Source organism: Lasioglossum baleicum, chromosome 12 (genome assembly GCF_051020765.1).
Source record: "Lasioglossum baleicum chromosome 12, iyLasBale1, whole genome shotgun sequence".
Taxonomy (NCBI): Eukaryota; Metazoa; Arthropoda; class Insecta; order Hymenoptera; family Halictidae; genus Lasioglossum; species Lasioglossum baleicum.
The window spans coordinates 16,320,952-16,343,233 of NC_134940.1; the positions used below are offsets into that span (position 1 = coordinate 16,320,952).

The window sequence follows — 22,282 nt, forward strand, 5'->3', positions numbered from 1 at the left end:
CTCAATTAATGCATAAACTGAAATTTTTTGAAATTGTGACCCGCGGCGTTTTGCTTGCAACTACAGATATAACGTACTGATTATTATTCGCTGTCTGCAAAGCTGCTGTCAAAGCAATATTAATATTACAAAGAAATGATAAAAGATAAAAAATGAAAAAAACAGAAGACAGTATTCCGGCGAACAAAGGCGCAGCGTCTCGAAAATTGTTTCTATTCAGGATAACGGGGGGGGAGGGGGGGGGGGAGGGGGCTCGTTTCGATCCTGTGCGAAGAGAGTCCCGCTGGAGGAATGGATGCACCGATGCAAGGGGATACGATGCAGCGAGGTACGGCACGGTACGGCACGGTACGTTCACCAATGACCGAGTGGCACGGATCTTCCTCCATCCTTTCCTCTCTTCTCTCATCTCCGCGTCGTCGTCGTGCAAATACATACAAACACACGGCTTTCTGTACACAGTATGCGCGGGGTCGTACGTATGAGAGTATGCGCGGCCATGTGTACTTAGATCCACGGCGAACCTATCTCCCTTCGAATGCAACGCGCTTGAATATTTCCAGCGGCTCTCTTTGCCGGTATTAATAGTCCTTGCTTTGAGGATGATATCAGACTCCTTGCCTTACGGCGAACGAGCTTCGAGCAACGGCCAGGAGTCATCGACGTTTTTAATTCCGCTCCGCGATCGATCCGCTTCCGATTCGAAGTTGTAGCTGTTTGTTCGATGATGGCGCTGGATCAGTTAATGACGGGGATCGTGTCCGAAGGACTCGGAAGTCGTCGGGCATACAGGATTTCCGTGATTTCAGGAAAGCATGAGACTCGTGATGAAGATTTATGTTATTAATTTTGTTTAAATTGCAAGGACAAGCCGCAAGAAAAAGCGGGTTTATTAACGTATTGAGTACAGGGATAACCAAATGTTAACGACCGACGTGTTTTTGCAATTCGTTGGCGATCGTAATCATACAATTCTGCTGTTATTTTATGATTCTCTATATTTTATAAACGTATGTACCTGTACAGGGTCTACGCGTTAAGTTATGTCACCATTTTTTAGAGATTTCCGGTAGTGCAATTAAAAAATGTTACAAACAGAAGTTTATCATCAGCGACACAGGTTTCATCGACACGGTTTTCACCGATTCCAGATTTGTCTGACAATAACTTTGGCTGACAACGTCATTAACCGACAACGATGTTAGTCGACGACAATATTATCCGATAGTAACATCGTCTCTGAAGATGGTGGTGACAGTTTTTTCTGTACCGACACTGTAAGTATTCTGCACCGACACTTTTACTTTTGTATAAAAATATAATGATTACGCTATAAAAAGAACGGGACCCATGGAAATCACCGACACAAATTTCCCCGCTCGGTTTTCACCGACAACATTTCACCGACTCCAGATTTGATCGACAATAACTTTGGCCGACAACGCATTTAACCGAAAACGATTTTGACCGACAACGAATTTGATCCACAACGACTTGAGACGACCACAGTACACTGAGAAAAAAAAGTAGTTACTTCAATAACACGCGTGTTATTGTAATTTTTTTACTTCGATGAATATCAATGTATTCTTTTCAATAGTATGAAATTTAGAAGCAAATCGTGATGTATTTGAATTGTCTATCATGAAATGATTGAAAATATTATTCGATTCAATACCGTACATTATTATTCGTAATATTTCTTTTTTTCCTTCAATCAGATATGTTGTTAAAAAAATTTGAGAAATGTATTGACTTATACTGGAATTGGTTTGAGGCCATATCTTATTTTTTTGAAAACATTGATGGTCAAGCTATTCGCTTATATGATTGACGGAAATGAGTTTTGCTATTGAAATTCAATAGTATTAAATATTAAAATAAGTTCATATGATATTGGCACTATTCAATAGTACATCTTATTGAATCAACACATATTTTTTTTGTTTCGACAGGATTTTTTTCTCAGTGTATGTATTAACATACAGTATTATCAAATCGTTTTAAAATAAATCGTCAAATCGTTTTCTGTTAAAGGCGTTGTCGGTCAAATCTGAAATCGGTGAAATGTTGTCGGTAAAAAGCGGGGTGTTGATGATTTCCATGGGATCCAAAAAGAGCTAGACGTAGTCTGCCAATGTTGTTGTCAAACGATGTCAATATCGAATAATCCCGCGGTCGATGAAAACTGTGTCAATGATTTCCATTAAACAGGCCGAAAGTATCCTGCTGCCAACGAACCGAAGGATCAGGAAACGGAGGGAGGACGTGGGAAATTTCCGAACCGTCTGGCGACGACAACGCCGCGAATCCACACTGAGTCAGAGGCAATCAAGGTGAATTAATATCGTCCGCTAATACGGAACAGCGAATTAACATGATTGACTATTAACCGAGTGATTCACGGTTCTGATTCTCAGCGGAGAGGAGGCTCGGCGCCGCTAGGCTCTGGGATTCTCGATTTCACGAGGGCACGGCATGCCGCGCAGCGCCGAGGTGAAATTCTCGTTTCGCGAAACAATCGACGGGCTCTTTCGTTACGAAAAAAGCAACGGGCCGTGTTATCGCGGCGCGGCTCGTCCGTTGCGAGCCACCTTCACGACGAATGGGAAGCCAACGCGTAATTAGAAAGTACAAGGAGCCTCCGATCACGGAGAATGCGGCGTAACGCAATGCAAGTGGAATTCCGTTTGATTTCCGCGGCTCCGGCTCCCCGCGAACAACGCGAACCCGAACGAGCGTTGCGGTCCGTTCCGTTCCGTTCCGTTCTTCTCGACGCCCTTCCTATCCAATTATTTATCGCATTCCTTCGACGGCGATAGTACCCAATTGGCAATTTCGTTTTTCTTACCCTCCCCGGACAAGTTTCGCGATTAACTCTGCGCTCGGTCGCCTCTAATCCTCTGTCCGAGGCTTCCGTATCGCTCACGGCCAACTTCAGATATTTTCACGACGGCAGTATATGGGAGAGGATATATTTTACTCGCAAGAAATCGCTATAATTACAAGCAGTCGCGGAGGTTTTGTCAGGCTGATTTCACTTGCGAGGTTTTATCGCCGAGTTGACTGGGGTAGTATAGTCCAGAGTTGATGCGAAGACTCGATAATGCTATGTCGAACATGATTCAGACCTGACAATGTTGCCGAGACTTGATTCATGATTGATTCAGGCTTCATTCAAGCTTGATTCAGCCTTGATTCAGACCTGACAATGTTGCTCAGGTTTCGTTCAGACCTCAAAATGTTGCCCGGACTTGATTCAGACCTCACAATGTTGCTTAGACTTGATTCACACCTGACAATGTTGCCCAGAGTTGATTCAAACCTGACAATGTCGCTCAGGCTTCGTTCAGACCTCAAAATGTTGCCCGGACTTTATTCAGACTTGATTAGGACCTGACAATGTTGTTCCAGACTTGATTCAGACCTGATAACATCGGCCAGACTTGACCCAAGCCCGTTCGAACCCACGATAACTCTAGCCTGATGATCATAACTAGACAGCGGATCCTTATGCAAAATAAGAAATATTCTACCTGAATTACAACAAACTGGAGTGGAATAAACATTTATTTTCCCTCTTATAATAGGTTGAAGATAATGTAACAGTGTTTTTAAATTCTAATGTTTTTACTGTTTTATATTACACCTATCCTTTTTTGTCATGAATGCATAAAATCCGCTGTATAATTATGACCCAGACTTGACACGGGCCTGTCAATTCCAGTCAGAACGAACTCTACATCGAACACAGTTTGCTTCAGTCCCTATCTAGTCCCAACCATAATACGCCCAACACAATAGAGACCCAATTTTCGCACAAATATCCAACAATTTCCGCAAAAAGATTTCTTTTTGCCCACAACTTCAGCCGAGCGTCTGCGCCAGGTGAACGGAAGATTGTCGAACTTCCCGTAGCGTTTCTGCGGGCTCCGATTACATAAACAAACGGAACCTCCTTGGTATTACGTAAAGGCTCGCCTTCGCGGTGTGGGATCCTTGCGAGGGATCGACGTCGACGCGTCGCGTCCTGTAGACGGTGTGGGGGGATCACGATGACGCCAACAACGACGAAGGCGAAGGCGAAGACTACGACGACGATGATGTGGCAGTCGAAGGTGAGGCTTTCCGCTATAATAGGATTAATTCGTAGGAGCCCGTTGAATGCGCCTCGCTGTTCCGCCGCCGCGCCGCGCCGGTGTCTCTTTCTTCTAGTTTTCAAGGTGGGCGACACCGGCGCGGCGCGTTGCGCTGCGTTTCCCTGCGCTGTAACGACACTGCCAACAGAGACGCGAGCCTCGCAATTCCGATTGATCGGCTGCAATTTTATATGCCCCCGACACACGCCGCGCGGCTCCTCTTGTCCTCCGCAATTTCACTCTGCGAAGCGGTTCCCGACGCGCTATACCCTGCATATTTTCTTTTTCTCTCTCTCTCTCTCTCTCTCTCTCTCCTCTCTTTCTATCCCGATTTTTATCTGTCTCTCGATACGTTATTGATGGAACACCGGTAAAATCACTCGGCAACCGAGGGAACGGGAATCCCTATCGACGAGACTCGCCTAACAGGACTCGATCGTTAACACGTCGACTGCCGAATCGCCGATTGTACTGTATCAATCGCCGTACTGTATCAAAGTTATTCAGTCAACGAGACCGTAGGGTTCAAAAGTTTATACAAAAGATTGAAAATAAGGACGGAAGATTATATGCTTATATCGATCGTATTTATTGTTAATATTGAATATCTAATGCTTTCGGCGCAAAGGTTCGATCATTTCAAAGACGGAAGAGTTTACATAAATGACGACTTCGATATTAGACGAGAAATAACATATTCATATATTATTATACCATATTTGACTATATCAAGGTCTTATATTTTTATTTCATTCAAAACTTACATACAGTGGATCCAAGAAGCATTTCAAGACTGAATACACCCGATTTTGGAGAAATCTGCAAATGGTGTAGTCCCTTGAAAAGGGTAATTCAAAAGTTTATACAAAAGGTTGAAGATAGCGAAAGACGGAAGAGTTTACATTAATGACGACTTCGATATAAGACAATGAATAATCTATATAAATAAAAATTAAATGCTGTTCGTTGGTAAGCGCATTACTTGAGAACGGCTGGACCGATTTGGCTAATTTTTTTTTTTAAATGTTCGTAATAGTCCGAATAAGGTAATTTCAGATTCTAAGATGTCCCAAAAAATGTTTTTCAGACTTTGGACATCGTTTTCGGACTTGTCTATGTATGTGATTCCATAGTTTTTCTTTTATTTATTTAAGAAAATTGAATAACTAAATTGTTTATTTTGCTACTACATTAGAATACATTACAATATATATTCATAATCAACTTTAGCAACAAATATTGTTTGATAATAAAAACACATTATGTATATCACAAATTTCATGAACACAGTACTTAAGTGTCCACATACTTTTGAGCGACAGTGTAAATATGTTTAGCAATTAATTAGATACCAACATATTTAATAATGTAAACAATATTTTAAATAATGGTACATCAATTTTTAGTGTGGTGCCTCTCTCTCTCTATATCTCTCTCTCACAAGGGAAGGACCCCAAGTGTCCGACTTCGATTTTGATAATTTTTTGTGAGATGGTGGTATATGGATCCCTGCTGTAATGATGACTGCAAAATATTAGGTGTAATTACTCAATAGGTTTAGAGATATAAACAATTAAACTTTCATACTTTCATACCTTGTTCGAAGTTCCATTAGCCGTGTAAGCAGGTTGCGTGAAAGTTCAGTTGTTTATAACTTTAAAACTATTGAGTAACTACACCTAATATTTTGCATACATAATTAGGGATCCATATACCATCGTCTCACAAAAGATTATCAAAATCCAAGTCGGACACCTGTGGTCCTACCCTTGTCAGAGTCACCATTCGAGTGCTAAGGCTGAACCTACCAGAAGTCCTGTCCCATATACAGGGTTTGTCCAATAAGTATCGGGACTGATTTTTCCATCCAACGGCAAAAGGGTGGAGGGCGGTTCCAAGGGGCTAAATTGATGGGGGTGATGTCAGGTATGCTAGGACGACAAGTTCATTTGTTCCGAGTTGTGAAGATCGCGACAAATCTGCTACGGAGACTTTTGTTATGATCCGTGCGGCTTATAAGGCCGAAGCCGTGTCCGGAACGCGTGTTTTTCAGCGGCATAAAAAATTCAAAGGCGGCCGATTTCCAAGAGGCGTATAAACAATGGGAAAAGCGCTGGCAACGGTGTATCGATTCAGAAGGGTCATATTTTGAAGATTATTATTAAATCCATGTACAGATATTTTCAATAAATTTTTTTTTAAGACTTCAGTCCTGATACTTATTGGACAAACCCCGTAAGAGTAGATATCCAGTGTAGTTGCGAACGGGGGTGTGCATTGTCGGCCTCTCGCGGATTCAAGGATCTCGTTGCGGAATCGCAAACGCGTTAAATCTGCCGCGGTCGTAAAGAGAACGTCGTCGTTGGTCGTCGTTCGAGCGGATCGCAATCACCAGCATCGGGCACGGTGCTGCGCGACGCGCGACGCGGTGAAAAATCGCGCGCGTATAACTGCGTGATTACGCTTCGCGGGATTTCCGAGAGATTCGATCTTCTCGGCCGAGATCCATTCAGGGACAATCGATAGGTTTTCTTAATGCACTGGGGCGTCGTATTGGCGGGGCGTCGAATCTGCTCGCCGCTGTGTCGGTCCGCTCGTTGTCGCGGTCGCCGATGCGTAAAGCCACGTCCTTCGACGTTAATAACAACGATAATGGTGTATCGATTACAAAAATGCCGGTGGAAACTGCGCGGCATTGTCTCGGCGAGCGCGCGAATTCTCCTTCTATTCGCGTGGCGGGTGTATAGTACGTACTTGTCTTTTTGCGATCGATCGTCTCCTTGGACGTTTCTGCGAGCGCGAAATCTCTTCGGATCCTGAGACATGATTCATCCTCGTCGAAGTCGTAAAAGTGACAGGGACGACGATCGGAAAGGGGTCACGGGGACTGGATAAGCCGCGCGAGAATTGTCAAATTAAAGAAACGCGTCGAGAGAAACCTCTGGCGAGATTAAAACGCAAAAGAGAGAGAGAGGGAGGGAGATGATCGCCAGGATCGTTAAAAACGACGGTCAACGAGCGCAGATAATACCGTGGGATTCGCGGGAATCGTAAACTCGATGACGCAGTGACTCGCTACTCGAGATTTCGTCCCGCACCGGACTCGGATCGCGAGGAAATTGCTCCGCGCTCGATTCACACACGATCTACGATCGTATCTGTCCGAGGATCCTGCACAATTACCCCAATGATACTTACTAGCTGGAAAATTGTAAACGCGATTCACCATCCGGGAAAATGAAATATAGTGTTCCTGTAATCTTCTTTATTATACCATGGTAGAAAAAAATTTCAAACAGTAAAAAACCACTTTGTACTTCAATTATTTATAAGTAGACTGCGGATTTTATGCATTGATGACAAAAACGAATGAGTGTAATTTAAAATAGTGAACGCGTTACAAGAATTTAAAAATACTATTATATTATTTTTAACCCACTAAACATTATGTATTAAGAAAGAATATGAAGTTCAATTTCATTTCAGTTCGTTGCAATTCATATTCATAATAATAACAACAACAAACTAACTGTTTTAACAGAAAAATGAAACGTATGTTTACGCCATGATGCAAATGGGTTAATAATATTGTCCTAGAATTGACTGGGAGCTCTGTCTCAAACTCGATTCAAAACTACTATGTATTACTGTTTCTCGCTTGACTGGAATCTTTGTACGTAAGGATTGAGTCCTCGACAGTCACAACTATACTGGGAAATAACCCAGTCTCGACCGTTATTATGTAAAATAAAAATTGTTTGTATCGATTACAATGAATCGTACGACGAACGATTTTTGATCTTGAAGTTGCAAGGATGATTCCATTAGCAATTATTAAACGAATTTCTTCATTCAAGCACGTGTTGTTATGAAAATTGCAAGAAATTGAAATAAATTCAGTCTTGTCATTTCTATAAAACAATGTATATCAGTCGCATTTTGTGGTCGGTTAGTGTTAATAATTTAAATAGGCTGGCCCTTGTACATCGAATCTCTTAAATTCCTTGAACACGTTCGCTACCAACGTCACACTTGCATATTTTACGCCGAGAAAATGGAATTAACAGTAAACTTACCGAACCTTAAAAGTAACTGGTACATGTTCCCGTATAAAAATGATAAGACTGATTTTATTTAGACTTTGTGCGGCTCCTATTATACGATAATACATGCTCTATTAAAGATATTTATACGATCAATCCTTATAAAATCATTTTTATAATTTCAATAATTGTAAAATAATATAAATCTGGAACCGGTCATTTTGACCTGGGGGTGACAGGTTTACTGTTCATTTTATACGTTTCGATATTAAAAATGAGATTAATTTTATACGTCTCGTTATTCAAAATGAGATTAATTTTGTACGTCTGTGTTTGAAGAATTTGTAATTTGTCTGTGACAATCTTCATGTTCAAATTCAGTAAAAAGATGCGTTGCTTTGATTGGATTGCGATAATAATAAAGTAATGGATTGTGATAATAATAAAGTAATGGATTGTGATAATGCCGAAATAAGTGCTGCAAGCAAACGTATTAATCTATCTTTTGCTTTAACCCTTGTGTAGCCAACCGGGCACCCATTTACTGTATTTCTTTCAGCAATTTGTTAATGCTCCTCCAAAAATATTATTTTTGTTGGACCTCGGTTGGGATGTTCTACCGTATCCACTATATTCGATATTTCGATCATTACAACATTTCCTTAATGGAGAAAACTTCAACTCTTCGGTCGAGATAAAAAATCATATTGAAAAGTTTTTCGCCGAAAAACCTGAGGGGTTCTGGAAGGACAGAACTTTCAAGTTGCCTGAAAGATGGAGGAACATTGTGGAACAGAATGTCACCTATATAAATTAATAAATGTATACCAAAATTGAAATGTGCAGCGTTTCAATTTTCCTTAAAAAACGGCACGAACTTCCCGGACAACCCAATATATTCATCTGTATGTATAGTATTAAAATGAGAATTTGTGCAAATATGTTAAATACAAAATGTTTGAAATATCTTTATAGATTTGGCTACATATAAGGGTTAAATTGTATCTAGCGATGTTTAACCTGTATTAACATTTACAATAAAATCCAAGTGCATTCTAAATTTACCAAACGGCCACCGATATTGCTGGAAGTTGAACCGCGACCGACCATTAGCATATTTGCATAAAGATGCGCAGCCCGTTGGGTCTCGCGCGTGACGTTGTTCGGATGGTTTCGAAGTTTTCCGCCGAGTAGGATGTTTCTGGAGAAGAAAACACCGCGGTGGTCGTGGAAAAGCCTTTCTCCGCTCGACGTGTGTGTTCTCCAGCGCAGCGGCGCGGCGTGGTCGTTACGTTTCCGGTCACGAGCGTTGGTCGCGTGTGTGGGAGAGAGAGTGAGCGAGACAAAAGGGAGAAGAAAATCGGGGAAATAAAGGAAACAAGTGGAACAAGGCGGAATCTTCGAGACAGAGGACAAAAGGATTGATACAGGGGAGGGAGGACGAAGCCGATGCCGAATAATAAAAAGAGGGGATCCACTGCCGCTAGGACATTAAGAAAACGATGCGCACGCGGCGGGACAGGAAGACGAACGACAAAAAGGACGCGCGTCGGACGAGCGGATACAAAGGAAGACGGATACAAATTGTCCGCGGTGAAAAATGCCCGGCTCGTTGATGCCGTGCGAATTTCTCGCGGCATCAATTTCTCGCTGGACCAATTTCTCTGGTACAATGAATATATCAAGCTAAAATTTAATTTTCAATTCAACGTCATTAAGTCAACGTGTTAATAGTTTAACACTTTACCTACCGAAAGCCTATTAATAGGATTATCAATAATTATGCTGTACCAAAAGAAAGCATAGAAATTTTCTTTTACATTACACTCTTAAATGAAAGTATTAGATGACGTTATTGAGGGTGACAAGTTAGTTCACAATGAAAATTGCCGTCACTGTTGAAGGTTCCATTAAAAAGTGTTTAGCCATGAACCATAGATTTTTCAAAATTGTGCAATAATCACCGGTCGGTAATGTGTTAATAAAAACATTATATTTTCAATATAAAATTAATTATCTATAATTTATAAATTTATTTAAAAATTATATATAAGAAAAACAATTTCTTTTTAAATTTATTAATATTTAAATTAAATACGCCCAACTTCCAATAGTCAACGGGTAGCCGAGAGAGATTGGTGAGGCAAAATTTTCTGGAGGTCCTGGAGCCTTAGAATTTTGTAATCAGCTCCGACTCGTACGAGTCTAACAATAAGCACAAGCGGTGGCGTGAAAGTTGTTCACGATCTCCGACTTCCCCCGGCGCTGCGCGACGGCGGCGGCGGCGGCGGCGGCTGCTGCTGCTGCTGCTGCTGCTGCTTCTTCTTGTTCTGTTCCTCCCGAGAGGACGAGCCTTACGAAGAAAGCACCGCTGGCCCCTGGAAGTCGCGCATCGCCAATAGCGAGAACCGACTCTACCATCCGACTCGACCCGACCAAGTAAGACGAAGAGTGACCCTTCCTACACACTCGAAGCGAACCCGTGACCACGTCATCCTTATCCTAACCCAGTCACGTGAACCGTGCCTTAATGCGAGAGAGCCAAACAGACACGCGGAAACGACGCCGGAGGATTTCGTATTGTGCGGCCACGGGAACGATTTAACCATTTGTCATGGAATTTCAACGCGACATCCTTTGATTCTTCCATCGACGCCAGTGTCGCGAGCGGGGTCACGTCGGAATTTCAGGGCCCGATATGCCGGGACCTTTCGGAACTCCTTCTCTTGCAGATTCGCTTTTTCCCAAGCGATTATCGATCATTTTATGCGAGAACATCGAGGAAAATGATTACTCACAAGGTTCGATTTCTGGTGGTAGTTCCAAATTAGATTTTATATTATATTACTTCAAAAATTCAAGGTTTCAAATATTGAAGAGACAAACGTATTAGGAATCGAAGACTTCAAGTCTTGAAGACTCGAGGATTTACAAATTTGCGTATTAAAACTTTGAGAGTTTATATACAGGGTGTCTCAGCTGAAGGAGGCCACCTAAATATCTCCTTTATTTTTAATGGCACAAAAAATATTTATGCCATAATTTAAGGGGTACCGAAGGAGGAATATGTATCATAGAAGAACAACTTCTTTTGTCCGGTTATTTCTCATCATCCGGTTTTTCAAGGTCATCGTTGTTTTTTCATCGGGAAAACTAATCTTTTTTTATTCCATCTTATAGCGGCTGAGAAAATACATTTGAATATGCTTAAGTCATTAACAAGATGGAATAAAAAGAATAAGTTTCCCCGATAAAAAATAACGATGACCTTGAAAAAACTATGAAGAAAATAACCGGACAAAAAGAAATTGTTCTTCTATGATATTCCTCCTTCGAAACCATTTAAATTATGCCATAAATATTTTTTTTGTGTCTTTATTCAGCTGAGACACCCTGTATATGAGGATTTGAATAGATTAATATTTGGCTATTTGACTACTCGAATATTTGGGAATTTGGAAATATGAGAATGAAAGACCTGTAGACTTCTCCGAGCCATCAATTTTATGTTCGATATGGAATCGTTGAACTGTCACGAGGGGTCTATCGATCCAAGAAACGTTAATCGATGATCGATGAAGCGACTCTAGGACCGCGTGATTTATTCGAACCTTGACCTAGGACTCCAGGATTCGACGAAGCCTTGGGCAGTCCTCTGGTCTTGCAATTAGGGTTTCAGCGTGTTGCTTCTGCTTCCGGCGTGGCGCGTCGCGGCGTTTAGGTTTAAATTCAGACCGTGGCTGGGTCCTGAACGATCCGAAAAAACGATAGTATAGCCGTTGGCCGGCGCACGCATCGACGATTATTATATTAGAAGCGGCTGGCCGTCTCACCGTTCCCGATGCGACTGTTCACGATAGTCTAGATCCGGCCCGGTGAATTTCGAATAAGATAGATCCTTGGAATTATGTATATCGAGGAATTAGTTATGCCGGCGGAATAATCGCCTAATTCATTCCCCGAGAAACGAGAGATAATTTTGCTACTCCCCTGGCCGAAATTCGAAATTCATCGAGAGAACGCGACGCGTAACGTAATTGCAGATATTTTCGCAAATTTAAAATTAAAATGATCAAGGTACCTACACCGGTCAAGAGAAAATGGCCACTCTGAGAATTACCAGAATAAAAGCTCGCGATATTGCTTCCACGTCAGACGGCATTGCGTTTGAAAATCCTACAGCAATATTGCTGAGTTATGGCAGTCCTTAAACACCGATTAACCCTTTGCACTCGGAGCTATTTTAACTCGAAAATTAAACATTTCGGCTGTGTTTTGAAACAATGGATCATCCCCAGCTTTGTTGACCTCATAGCGCCATAAAAATTCACACATGTGATCTATAATTGAATCATTCTTAATGCCACCCCTACTTAGACTCTAGAGTGACATTAAAATAGTAAACAAATTTACTGTCGGTAGGGTAGGGAGTGACATTGAAATGGTAAAAAAATTTTTTTCTAGTCGCCAAAAATCCTTCTGACAATCATCATTTTAGTCAAAAAAGAACCTATTCTCAGAATTTCATCCAATTCTGAGCACGGACGTAAACGGAAACTTCGCCAACATTTCTTTCGACCTAGAATAATTCCATTCTATATGATTTTTTTCATTGTATGAATATAAAATTGATATAATACCTCATACAATGCTTAAATGTTTAGCAATTGATTAAATACCAGCATATTTAGTAATGTAAACTATATTTTGAAGAATGGTACAGAGCAATTTTTAGTGCGACACTCTCTCAGAGTCACCAGTCGAGTGCTAACACACACGGTTGAATATGTTCTTAACATTTATAATGTTCCTCCAGGTATACGTTTAGTTCCGTAGAACAATTTAGCGCAAGGGGTGCAAATTGATAAAACAATTCTAATGCGAAGGGTCTATTTAGAGTACGGTTGAACGTATTTGAACACGTTTGATTTAATTTATTATAGTTCTGGCAACGGAATCAACAATGGCGACACTGCCGAGGGATCACTCGGTCCGGGTAGTTTTAATTGCACATTTCTCCGGCAGCCCGTCGCAAATTGTTCAACGGAACTAGCCGAACGTTACCATTAGCGCTCAATGATCCGGCGTGACTTCCAGGTAAACGGTCACGCGTCCTGTACGGCGGATTGCCATTGCCGGTTCGCTAGATCACCAGAGGTCAAGAGAGTTTAACGCGTCGGCGAATCACTCGCGAAATTCTCTCTGATCTTTCACAGTAACATTAAACAATTTTCTTGAATAATTCTTAATCTCGCTGTAGAATCTTCGTGCTTTGGAAAGCCGGAAATCCCTTGTGGGCTAACGAAGCAGACTCTTTGCAATGTATCAACTTTGACGCTATTTTCAGAGAGTAATAAAATAGTGGGAATTTCTGCGACACCATAGACGCGCGTACGGGGTCCCACGAAAGAGCATCACCGTCGGAGACTATACTATCGCTATCGCGGAAACGCGGAGAAGTGACGCGACGGGAAAGGCACGCGAGGAATTTTGCGGCTGTTCGAATCCAATCGAAGGTTTCTTGCGAGGATTCGTTCGAAGAAACGACGATGCGCGTTATAATACAACAAGACGTTAGCGTTAAAAACCGGAAAACTCTTGGTTTTGCAGGGGTATACCGGGTGACGCGGCTGGAAATGATTCCCACAACTCTGAAAGTATTCCAGCTAGGGTTGCCATCCGTTCGGTTTTCCCCGGATTTGTTCCAGTTTTTAGTACATCGGGAGACTCCGAGTCGCCACTGAAAATTGCTGTACCATTGTTCAAAATATTGTTTACGCTATTAAATATTTGGGTATCTAGACAATTATTAAACATTTAAGTATTGTATGGGGTATTATATCAAATTCGTATCCGCTAAATTTAAAAAAATCGTTGAGAATGGAAATATTTTAGGTCGGAAGAAATGTTTAATTTTCGAGTTAAAATAGCCCCGAGTGCAAAGGGTAAACACTGCTATCTAAACAATTACTAAACATTCAAGTATTGTACGAGGTATTATTAGGTTGGCAACTAAATTCGCGACCTTTTGTTTCGTAATTCTTTTATTGTATCATTATAACCTCGTTCAGTGACCATTCCTTTTGAACTGTACAGATGTATAGCATTGGCAAGCTCTGAATTTTGCGATTAATTTGATATAAAAAAACTCGTACTCAGCAAATATATGTATATGAATGACTTTGTTTGAGAAAATGTGGAGGTCGCGAACTTAGTTGCCAACCTAATATGTATATCAATTTCATGTGCATGAAATGAACAAAAAATAATAAAGAAAGGAGTTATTCTAGGTCGGAAGAAATGTTTAATTTTCGAGTTAAAATAGCTCCGAGTGCAAAGGGTTATGAAATAGTTAAAAGTGTCCGGGTTTCAGACGGAAAAGTCTGGGCATGTTTTGGGATTTCTGGGAAATCTGAGGAAAGGGTTTGGCGATGGTGTATCTCCACGATATATTCCCCTAAGAATTTATTGTTTCTGTATCGAGAAACGCTGGCGATCAGCGCGCTCGATAATTACGTGCCGTGTAAAACGATATTAAAGGGATATAGCGTTTCACGAGCGTAGCAGGTGATAAGTAGGTTGCTACCCTGTAAATTTATGTGAACCACGTGATCCGTGTTCTTCCACGTTATTAATCGCATGTACGCGAACCTATTGCTCCGCGACGCGCCGCGCCGCGCCGCGCCGTATTGCTCCGCGCGCAGGATGATCGATCTTTAGAGATCGATCCCGTCGTTCAACCCAGTCGCGATTCGAAATCGGGCTCTCTCGTTCCCGTTCTCATTCCCATTCGTTCCGGCCGGTGTTCCCGCGGTTATCGAGCATTATCGATCTCCTCTGCCCAATTATATCGACACTGTATTCGGGCCACCGCCGATTAGGATCGTTCCGCCGCACTTATCGGCTCCTTTCAGCCCTTTCGAGCGGCAGCGAAAGGGCTTGCCGCGATCCTGGCGTGACTGACACCGTCAAGTTAATGTCCTTACACCTGACCGTCTCCGCCTCGATTTTAGGCTATTTTGTTGCAGTCCAATTTCGCCCGGAGCCATTATTCTTTATAATTAGACTGGGGATGTCATGCATTTATTACGAAAACGAGTTAGTACAATTTGAAGCAGTGGACAGGTTAAACGAATTTAAAAATATCGATGTATTCGTTTCAGCTGATTCAAATCATTGAAGAATAATATTTGTGTTTAGCTTCCGTGTTGTATAACATGTATACTTATTCAGAGAATTTTCATTTTCCACAAAGATCCGCAGTCTCTTCGAAACATGGCTGCACCGAACGTACATGGATTAAATAATGCTGGGAAACTAATTAAATAATGAAAACACGCCTATTAATATAATATAAAAAATTTACTCAAACCTGTTATATTATATAATGCTCTAAAATGAGTTCTTAGAATAATTAGTTTCACTTTGAATTTCAGAATTTTGTCTTCAGAATGTTACCCTCGGTCCCACAATGATCTGAAATGGATAATATTTCGGATTTTGATGGTTTGAAGTATTGTTACTTTACAGCCAAAAAAGTTTGTCAGGATGTTGAATTGGAAGACTGACTTTTGGCCAGTAAAATCGCGTTCTCGGATCACTGTGCAGCAACGTGTCGTTCCGGGTTCGGAGATGGCGGTTCTGGTACGCGGGTACGGGTCACCCGGTGCATGGAAAGGACTAAAGTTTGAGCGCCGTTAGCTCGTTCAGACCGTGTGTTCGCCGATCAATGGTGCCACCGAGTGCAGCACACGAATCGCAGGAGCGGGACACGGAAAAATCACGGTGATTATGCTCGAGGATTACAGTCGGTCGTTGACTCGAAGTCTTCCGGTAAATATGCCCGGCTCGGAGCGCAACGTTCGCGACCAATAAAATAATTCGTCCGACTGTGTTCCGCGTACACCCGGAACAATTTGATTGCCCGCCGTGGCCAGTAAAACGCGGAACGCCTAATAAAAAATTGCGGCTCCCGAAGGGGCAAGGTTCGCGGAAGCTGCGGAGCCCCGGCCATTTTGAGAAACTTCATCGCGCGCCCGTTCAACGCCGCGGTTCAACGTGCTTCGAACTCTTATCAAACTTAACGCTCAACCGCGGCATTTAATTGATTGAATTTATTTTACACGCGTTGTTTTATCGCCGACCATTCCCCGGCACGGCGCGGCGCGGCGGGAAATACAAATTGGACAGATACCATAATCGCGTGTTTCGTGGGACTTAACACTTGGCTCGCCAACGCCTAACAAGGGTTCCTAGATTTTTACGGTGAAATGATGGAAACGAAAGTATTTTGCTTCCTCGTGTCCTTGAAGCGTCCTCGACGTGTCCTCGTGAAAAGCAGAGAAAGATATCGTTGCAGAAAATTTATTTATTGGTTACGATTACTCTTTGAATCGTTTCTGAGGTAGGCACCTCAATTTATACCACAATTTAAACCCATCTATGTGCTACATGATTTATTGCACAATTCAAATACGGACTTAATTTATGTACACGCTGTATAAATTGTATCGAGTAATTCAAGCAGGATCCATGAGCAGTCCCGTTCACAATAAGAGCATCATCTCAATTGCGGAGCTGAAAACTTATAGACTGCGGATTTTATCCTGAAGGAAAATCCTGAAGGATTTTCGGGATCATAACATATTCATGCACCCCTTTGAGGTAGTCTGTGTAGCCTTCTATGTCTTTTCATTTTTCAGCTCTCTATGTCTTCTGTGTTTCGAGAATTTTTTACCGTTACAGAAGACGGGAAATAACACTAATTTAATTTTAGCAATTAATCCTGAAGGACTTCCGGGATGAAAACACATTCGTGCACCCTCTTGGGTAAACGGCTACCAGTGTTACCAAATTTCAACTTTCTAAGCTTTTTGTGTTTCGAGATTTTTTCACCGTTACAAAGGACAGAGGAACTAGCAATTATACAGGGTGAATCACGAATCGTGATCGGTAGAGATTACTCTGTTATTAGCTGTCCGATCGAAAATGTTTTTATCACATTAGTTTCAAAAATCAAAAAATACGTTGGAACAGTGAAATTTGAAGGAAATTTAATGCTCTTTTCAAAAATTAAAAGAAAAAGTTCGTAGGACCCATAGTTTTTGAGTTATAGACAAAATACCAAAAACACGTAACAAAATTCGTGGTTTTTTCCCCCTCCCCAAGTTAGCACAGGGTCCTCGAGGTCGAAAAAACTCAGATTCGACTCTCCAGAGTACCCCAAAATTTCATTAAGTTCGGAATACTTGCTAGGTAAAAGTATCTGGCGACTGGACTAATAACAGAGTAATCCCTACTGATCACGATTCATGATTCACCGCGTATATAGATAATAACTAAACAGCAAATCTTTATGCAAAATGAACATTTTCCGCCTAAATTGTAATAAACCGGAGTGACATGAAAATGTATTTTCTCCCTTAATATGTTCAATAGGTTGAAAATAGTATAACAGTATTTTGAATTTCGTCTAATGTTTTTAATGTTTTAAATTACACCTACTCAATTTTGTTACAAATGCATAAAATCCGCTGTCTAATGATAACACAAACGAGTAGATGGAATTGAAGACAGGAGAAGAATTTCAGAAGATCCATGTACATGATTGAATGACATGTCTACTGAAATGATTAAAGGAACGAGGACAATTTCATTTCATCGTATTCGTCGTACAAGTCCCAACGAAGTTCGGGGCTCAAGCAAGTGCATCACGAACGAAATTAAAGTTTGAAAATAGTCGAGTCGCGATCGACCAGCGAGTTCGGCACCATTTGAACAAGATTGCCCGTGGGGGCCACGCGGAGCGCTCCCAGGGCAACGGCCAGCCCCGATTCACTTTCGATTTCGCCGCGGCGACAGCCAGAAGACAGCGAGAGAGCCAAGTAACGAGGCTCGCGTTGATGATAACGTTCTGAAAAGCACGAGACACGCGACATCCAGGAAACGTCGAACGGTCCCGTCTCCGGGTGAAAGTATTTCGCTGTTTTCTTTTTCGAGCAAAGTGGAACAAAGAGACGAGCAAGGCTACGTAATGGCGAAACACCGAGCCAGTTGTATTTACTTACTTACACGAGACATGTATATACAATACATATAATACGCGATCCGCATCTGCCCGTCGAAATGACGCAAACTGCACGCGTCGCCGTCTAATGTTATTCATTTCGAGAAGATCAGTCGTATATCGCGGAAACGTAACGCTGATACGATGATGAGCCGCGATCACGAACGGATTTAATTGCCGAGAATCCTCCTACAGACTTTCACTGGTCTCTTCGATTTTTTTTCCTTCTGTCTAATCGGTGGGTGCGGAAAATGGAGCCGCATTAGGATTTCCTTCTTTCACCCTTGTACAGTGGAACATTTTTGTAACAATTACTTTTACCACTTTTTAGACGTTTAGTTTAAAACGTCTTCGTCCCGAAAAATGTCGTAAACGGCTTCATTTGTTTTAAAATTTTATTTCACTTAAATAGAAAGGTCTAACATTCATATTTGTTAGATTTTGTTGAAAATCTTCTCACGGCAAGGGGTTAAAATTACTTATTGAATACAAGAGTACTACCCCTGTAATTAGAAATGAGAGATTATTTATTATGTGAGATTATTATAATTGTAAATGTACAGAGATAATGTTAACAAATATTATTTGTTAAGGTAATATTTATTTAATTCTTTTTTTCAATCATCAAAGACTATCTTTTCGAGATCCCTCATTCACTGGCTCGGATAATCGAGGTTCGGATTATTGACGTTCTACTGTACTTTGGAATTCATTTGTTTATAACTTAACATTCGTTTAACCCTTTGCGCTCCGAATTATTTTTCAATTTTGTTGACAGCAACTCCCTGCCATTTTCAGTGTTTTATTTGAAATTCACTGGAAAGGACAGTTCCTTGATTGCTACTTATTTCAAACAATTTTATCTGCTAATTATATTAACCATTTGCACTCGGTTGTCCCTTCTGAGGCAGCACTAAAAATTGCTGTACCATTATTCAAAATATTGTTTACATTATTAAATGTATCGGTATTTAAACAATTACTAATCATTTAGGTATTGTATGAGGTATTATACCAATTTCGTGTCCATAAAATGAAAAAAATCATAGGGAATGGAAATATTCTAGATCGGAAGAAATTAATTTTCCAGATAAATAACTCCGAGTGCAAAGGGTTAAGTATAGCACTGAAACTTTGTTGTAATTTATATTTGCTTTTTAACTAAAGCATAAGACAATTAAATACGTAGAGCAAGAACCAAATATATATAAAATGTCGAGTCACATACGACAAAGGAGTGCAAAGGGTTAATTCACATTTCAGTTACAGTCCAGTTTTCGTTCGTTTTAATCAATTCATCATATTTCTTTGTCAAGAAACTTGTTGCCAGGAAATAAACGAGTAAACCGCGGTGGCGAACGTTCGTGTTAATTCCATGATCGCGAGGACAATTGTGTTTCAAGAGATTACAGGGTAGCTCGTTCCGACTGCTCGGTAGTTCCAACGAGTTTGATTAATAATGTATGGCTTAGAGCAGCGCGGGCACGAAACAATTGAAGCGTTGGTCGCTTTAATCCGCGGTGAAATTGTATTAATCTAGATTAGCGGGGGCCGGTGTGGAACTACGCGAAACGTTTCCCGCGTTCCGCCGTAAATCCGTTTTACGTTTCCGTTTCCGTCGCGTTCAGCGCAAAGGGTTTCGATTGTTCCGCGTAATTGTTAGTCCAATTTATTATCTGCGTTAATTCGAACCAATTCCTACTTTGCAGTGCGTTTAACACGCGTGATTTCGTGCAAAATTGCTAGGAGGCGTTTATTATATAACTAGACTAGAAATACATGACGCAGTAAGAACAGAATTTAAGAACATCGCGATGCGTTAACGACTTATTAACACTAAACCTACCGACCATCAAAAGTGACTGATGTGTATAGTATTATAAAAATAAGATTAATTTTATTTATACTTTGTGCGATCTTTACTATAAAATATTTACTGGAGCCAAAAAATGTTATTCAATCATGAAAACCATGAAAACACCTTTTCAATAAGACCTTGGCAAAAAGTCCCGATTTTGAAGAAACGTATAAAACGACGTAGAAATAGTATACAGATATGTTCTCATCTCTAACGAGTAGTTTATTGTTGAATTTATTATATTTTAAAATTCTAACCTTAACCGTTTTTATACTTTTTTATTGATTTGTCGTTGGACAAATTTGCTAACAAGTAAAACTTTAATGAACTATTATATTTGTTAATGACGTACAACGCTATATATTACGAAAATAATATTGATTTATTTAGGTTTAGGTTAATAACAATATGTTATGTTTAACACACAGTACATCAAAACAATATAATAACTCGAACATTATCTTTTATACCGGGTATTTCACCTAACTTGACCACCTGGAATATCTTTGTCGTTTTTACAGATACATCAAATGTCTGAAGGACAAAGTTGAATGATAAAATGGGGCTCTCATACGATACCGAAAAAGTTTTTGTTCTTATGTAATTTTTTTAGAGATATGAAGGTCACCTTCATTCTTTTTAATGGAATGAGGTATTTTTTAACACATCAATCGATGCAGCTAGACATTCGTTATAAAAAAGTATCGATTGATCTATTAAAAAGTACCTCAGTCCATTTAAAAACAAAAAGTTTTTGGTGTCGTATGAGCCCCATTTTACCATTCAACTTTGTCCTTCAGACATTTGACGTATCTTTAAAAACAACAAAGATATTCAAGATGGTCAAGTTAGGTGAAATACTCGATTGTATAAAATCTCCCCTAACTTTTCGGGGATTCTTGTTCGGCAACAAACGCGTTAATTCGCGCGTTAGGGGTTGAAGAAGCGCATAACAGTGAAGACGACGATGTCCCAGAGCCTAGGAAGAGCATTCATGAATTTTTCGGATTGTTACAAACATAAGAGAGCCCGAGGAGGTTCTTTGGGAACGCTCGGCGCGGGTCATCGTGCGACCGTGCACCTCGTCGATCATTTAGCCGCGCCATTACGCGGCGGTGCATCAATTAACCGTGCTCGATCGCATGCGCACACGGCACACGTGCGCACGTTGCACATGCATAGACGCACACTCCGTGGAACGGATCGGAACGGCAGAACCAGGCAGAACGCGGCGTTAGTTCGATGACGAGAGAGAAAGGTTTCTGTGTCGGGGCAAACGGAGCCTGTGGGCAACACGACCGCGCGTATTCGTTCTGCACGGTGCGGTGCAGCGAGCAGCGTCGCTATTGAGGTATCCGCTGCGCTCGTTGCACCGCGATGCACCTACGCGCAGTCCCGCGTCTCGTCCGCGATCCACCTCGATCCCCGTCGCGAATAAATCGCAAGCGGCTCGCCGTGTTTCTGCCTGCGATCGCCCGGCCGATTCAACAACGGTACACGCTCAGCTTCTACAGGGTGTCCCGATTCTCCTCGACAAACCTCGTCCCGAATTCACAGACACGCAGTCTTTGTCCCATATCTAGAAATTATGGACTTCAGTCCCCATGTTAGTGCACTTGTTCGCACTAGATCTGCGCGGCACTAACACTATTTTATAATACTTCGTGGAAATTGTATAGGAACGCATTTATTTATTACAAAGTATTAACTAACAATTGCTACTTTGTAATACTTCATTGGAATAAAAAGTGCATTTATTTGTTATCAAGTATCTGACAATTGCTGTCTTATAATAGTTAATGGAAATGGTACAACAGTGCATTTATTCATTATTTACCATCAATTGCTATTTTATAATATAATACTGCATGGGGATAATTGTTATCATGTAAATGACAATTGCTATTCATAATACTGATTGCTTCTATAAATGAAATAGGAGAAACTCGTGCGAAACGCGTAATATTCGCGTGGCAGTCAATTATATATTCTATTATTATAAATATCATAATTATATAATCATAATTATATATTCAATTATTATATTTAGAATTTATATTGAAGCTTGCACTTGATATTTTAATTTCATTAAAACATTCCAAGCCGCTTAATTAATTTGATGTCGACCCTTAAAATTCAAACACAACAGAACACCCCTCGCTAAATTTAATTACTA

General features: G+C 40.9%; 1 long non-coding RNA gene across 2 annotated transcripts; it reads left to right on the plus strand.

The window, feature by feature from the left end:
- Positions 1-262: 262 nt before the first annotated feature.
- Positions 263-20,926, plus strand: LOC143214362 (uncharacterized). Of its 2 annotated transcripts, XR_013010141.1 has the most exons (4): positions 267-348; positions 1,152-1,277; positions 2,215-2,336; positions 2,421-20,926. It is a non-coding gene; the product is annotated as an uncharacterized LOC143214362 (long non-coding RNA). The 2 variants fall into 2 exon arrangements; XR_013010140.1 differs by having other exon boundaries at positions 263-1,277.
- The last annotated feature ends 1,356 nt before the right edge of the window (positions 20,927-22,282 follow it).